This window comes from Vespa velutina, chromosome 7, assembly GCF_912470025.1.
Source record: "Vespa velutina chromosome 7, iVesVel2.1, whole genome shotgun sequence".
NCBI lineage: Eukaryota > Metazoa > Arthropoda > Insecta > Hymenoptera > Vespidae > Vespa > Vespa velutina.
The window spans coordinates 3,702,528-3,706,855 of record NC_062194.1 but is presented as its reverse complement, the minus strand read 5'-3'; the positions used below and the strand labels follow the sequence as shown (position 1 = coordinate 3,706,855).

Sequence of the window (4,328 nt, the reverse complement as noted above, 5' to 3'; positions counted from 1 at the left end):
ATGTATTTGGTTGCGTGTAAATGGTGCAAAGAGAGGTATTACCGCGATTACCGCGATGGTCCATTCAGGATATTTGTAATGCGATGTAATTTCTCTTATTTTCGTGAGATATGATAAAAACGAAATAAAAAGAAAAAAAAAAAAAACAAAAAAAAAACAAAAAGGAACAAAAAAAGAAACGGGATTGATTCTATTTAGATATCCGAAGGATATTACGTTCTTCAGGGATTAATTTCATTAACAAGTAGTTGAAACAAAGAAGTATAAAAAAAATTTTCTATCGACTATTGTATATGCACGAAGATGGATAAATAAAAATACGTACAGATGGAAGAAACTGATGGTCTAATATTTGTAAAATGCTTCGTCGAACGATGAGTTGGAACGAGTCACTGGTACCGTCTATTTTGAAGATAAAAGGATGTTATGGTGTTTCTGAAACAACGGATAGTAGGATCAACGTAAGAGGGAAAGAAAAATAGTGAGAAAGAGAGAAAGAGAGAAAGAGAGAGAGAGAGAGGGAAGAGAGAGAGAGAGAGATGTAGGTCATGCTTTAAAATTGACTTGTTTGTTGCAGAGAAATACAGGTAAATGTATATTTGAAAAACTCGTACGAGATCCAACGGGATACGTTTCAACTTCTGTCTTATTGTTTTAGAACAATTAACGTCATTAGTAGTTTTAGATTTAAGCATTAAAAAAGAAATGAGAGATGGATTACTCGAAAAGGACACTCTTCGTCAAGAGGGAAATTCAGAAAGTGAGAGAGATAGAGAGTGAGAAAGTGATGAGGGGAAAAAAAGAACGATCGAATCCACTTTAGTGAGTCGATCGTTTCGAGAAGCGAATTTTGATGCTCGTAAAATCGTACGCAGAGAGTATGTATATTTTCAAGTACCTATACATACGTGTATACATAGACAAACATAGAGACAGACATAGGACAGACAGACAGACAGACAAACTGACATACAAACACATAGGGAGAACTCAACTGAACGAGGCTCATGCTAATTTGAATTCACCCTTCGGCACGAGGGGAGAATATGCGAGAAGAGTACGATCGCATGAGTACTCATCGAACGTGTCCCTTGAGTAAAAGGGACGATAAAAATAGTAGAAAAATTCTAAACAGATGATACATATATAATATACTTACAGGTAGATTTATCTATATATATATATATATATATATATATACTAGATATATTATATGTTATATATAAGTGTTAAAAAATGTATATATTTATGCACGTATACGGATGGATGAATGAACGTACGAACAGATAGATTATGTTATCTATCTATATATATATATATGTGTGTATGTATGTGTGTTTCTTTTAGCTAATCCATCTAATAATCTTTCTTCTCTTCACTTCATTGTCATTCCTACTTGAAATTTGAAAGGAAAGTTTATTCCCCTCTACTCTTCCACGTTGCCTCTTTGATTGGAATTGAAATATCTCACGAGCGTAGAACGAAAGTTCTTTCTAACGATCGGAAACTCCAGCGATCCGACTAGCTGTAACTTTCTAAATAGACCGGGTCTGCCTATTCTGTAATCAAGTTCTATTGGACGGCAACGCGATTACACTAAATAGAAATAGAGAGAGATAGACGGAGAATGAGATAGATAGATAGATAGATAGATAGATAGATAGATAGATAGATAGATAGATAGAGAGATAGATAGATAGAGAGAGAGAGAGAGAGAGAGAGAGAGAGAGAAAGAGAGAGTAGGTACATACGCGTACCTGCATACATATTTGTATTCTCCAATGTTCAATTTACATTCAATACATACATGTATTTACGTGGGTATATATATATATATATATATATATATATATTTATATTTAGATATACATATGTCAATAATGACGAGAAACTCAAAATTACTCACTTTGCAAATATGTACGTTCCATTCATCATTTCTTCCTTTTTTTTTTTTCTTTTTTTTTCTTTCTTTTTCCTTTTTTTTTCCTTTTTTTTTCTAATCGAACTTGTTATCGTTATTAATTTGAGTGGAAAGGATGACTATGCCCATTAAAAAACTTGTCTACTTTTCTCTTTAAGCCGATTTTCTTCACGAACGATGAATCTCTCTCTCTCTCTCTCTCTCTCTCTTTCTCTTTGTATGTGTATGTTTTTGTCTTCCTGTAATTAATTATACTTCAATTTCTTCGGTAATTAACGTATCCACATTGATCGAAGTACACGATATACAAATTTTCAAGAGTATCAGCAATTTTCAACATCGTTTTATAGTCGTTTAAGAAATTTCAATGATAAAATGGAACGGTATATAAATAAAGGGGAAAGAAATAAAGTCACTGATAAAGGTTGATTAAATAACAGAAATATATAGAATGGGAATGAAAGGTTCAAACTAAAATACGTACGAATGTAAGAGATAGAGAAAAAGTAAGAGTAAAAAAGAGATAGATAGATAGATAGATAGAGAGAGAGAGAGAGAGAGTGAGTGAGAGAGAGAAAGAGAGAGAGAGAGAAAGAGAGAAAGAGAGAGAGGAAAAGAAAGACGAGCTTTGAGGGAAATATAAAATATGAAAGAGAATAGAATGAAATGAAAGGGGACTATAACAGGGAGAAGGAGTAGTGAGGGTTGATGGAGCGAAGAGCGGAGACTTTCTTCAAAATAAGAATCTTCCATAAAAGTTAATAATTTATTCTTAGCTGTGCCATAAACGGATCATTTTCTTTCGTACAACTTTCATACAACTTTCGTGCAATTTTCATTATTTAATACTTCACACGTTTTAATTATATTGTCAATGTTCGAACTAAATAAATATTCAGATATTATTGGATTACATTATCTATCGAAATGTTTCGCAAAATTTCGCGATCAAATCGTTTTTAATTTTTCTCAAAGAAAGAAAAAGATGAAATGTATAAGAAATTTACAAAGCTTTCATATCTCGCGAAGAGAAAATTCTCTCTCTCTCTCTCTCTCTCTCTCTCTCTCTCTCTCTCTCTCTCTCTTTCTCTCTCGGAAATCACTTAGTTGGAAAACATTTTCATTGAAATTATTTCCATTCAAAATTTATTCATAAACATTGGGTCCGGGTTTTTTTCTAAGTTTATCGAGTGAGAAAGGAAAAAGGGCAAAATAAATAAATAAATAAATAAATAAATGAATAAATAAATGAATAACTAATTAAATAAAAATAAAAAATAAATAAATAGACTCGCTACGTACAAGAAGATAAAAGAAAGAGAGAACAAGAAAAAAAGAAGGAAAGAAAAAAAAAGAGAAGAAAGAAAAGAAAAGAAAAAGAAAAACAAAAGAAAAGTTGAGGAAGGAAGAAGTAGAGATAACGGAGGGAAGGACATTAATGTTGGCGATTTCTCGCGAGAGAAGGTCGAACGTGCGTTGTCACCAAAACGATGACGTCAGCGGCACATCGTTTCCCTTGAAACGGAAGAGAAGTGAAAGGGCAATTGGAGAGGGGGGAGGGGATAGAGAGGGAGCGGAAGAACTCGAGGAAGTAGAAAAAGAAAAATAAACAGAAAAAGGATAAGTAGAAGAAGAAGAAGAAGAAGAAGAAGAAGAAGAAGAAGAAGAAGAAGAAGAAGAAGCATGTGGCAGAAGAAAAAGAAGTAGATGATAGAAGAGAAGAAAAAGCAGAAGTAGAAGTAGAAGTAGAAGCAGAAGCAGAAGCAGAAGTAGAGATGGTGCGCCCTTAGCGGAGAAGAGTACAGGTACACGGAGTAGGGTATATAGATAGCTATATAGATAGAAAGAGAGGGAGAGAGAGAGAGAGAGTGAGAGAGAGGGAATGAAGGGGTAGTTGGAGGAAGGAGGAAGCGAAAGGGTGGTTTGTCTGGCGCTTGCGTATTCGCGTTCCTGTTCATTTGTCAGCCGAGCACAGCTTCCACCACCACGACGAACGGCACGGCGCCTGCCTTTCCTCCCTCTATCTCTCTCTCTCTCTCTCTCTCTCTCTCTCTCTCTCTCTCTCTCTCTCTCTCTCTCTCTCTCTCTCTCTGTCCGTCTCTCTCGACACTATTCGATAACAAACTCCATAGTACCAGTACTGGTACGGTACTCCGGAGCACCGGATCGTTCTCCCGGCGTATCTCGGCCGTCTCGTCGGCCTTCGAGTATCATATCTCCTCTCTTTTCTTTATACAAGAGTGAAAGAGAGAGAAAAGAAAAAAAAAAAAAGAAAAAGAGAAAGAAATCAAGAAGAAAAAAGAGAAAGGAAGAAAGAAAGAGAGAAGGAGAAAAAAAGTCTACGCCGTTTCTATCGCTTGAGAGAAGCTCTTCCTCGAGCAATATAACTATCGGCTTCGATCACGAA

The 4,328-nt window shown here is 35.1% G+C and overlaps 1 protein-coding gene across 7 annotated transcripts in view; it reads left to right on the top strand.

Annotated features, from left to right (window-relative positions):
- Positions 1 to 4,051: 4,051 nt before the first annotated feature.
- LOC124950577 (5-hydroxytryptamine receptor 2A) overlaps positions 4,052 to 4,328 on the top strand; it is a 119,388-nt gene continuing 119,111 nt past the window's right edge. For all 7 annotated transcript variants that reach the window (XM_047497486.1, XM_047497491.1, XM_047497490.1 and 4 more), the window contains exon 1: positions 4,052 to 4,328. This exon is cut by the window's right edge. The gene's annotated coding sequence lies outside the window, so the exon portion shown is untranslated.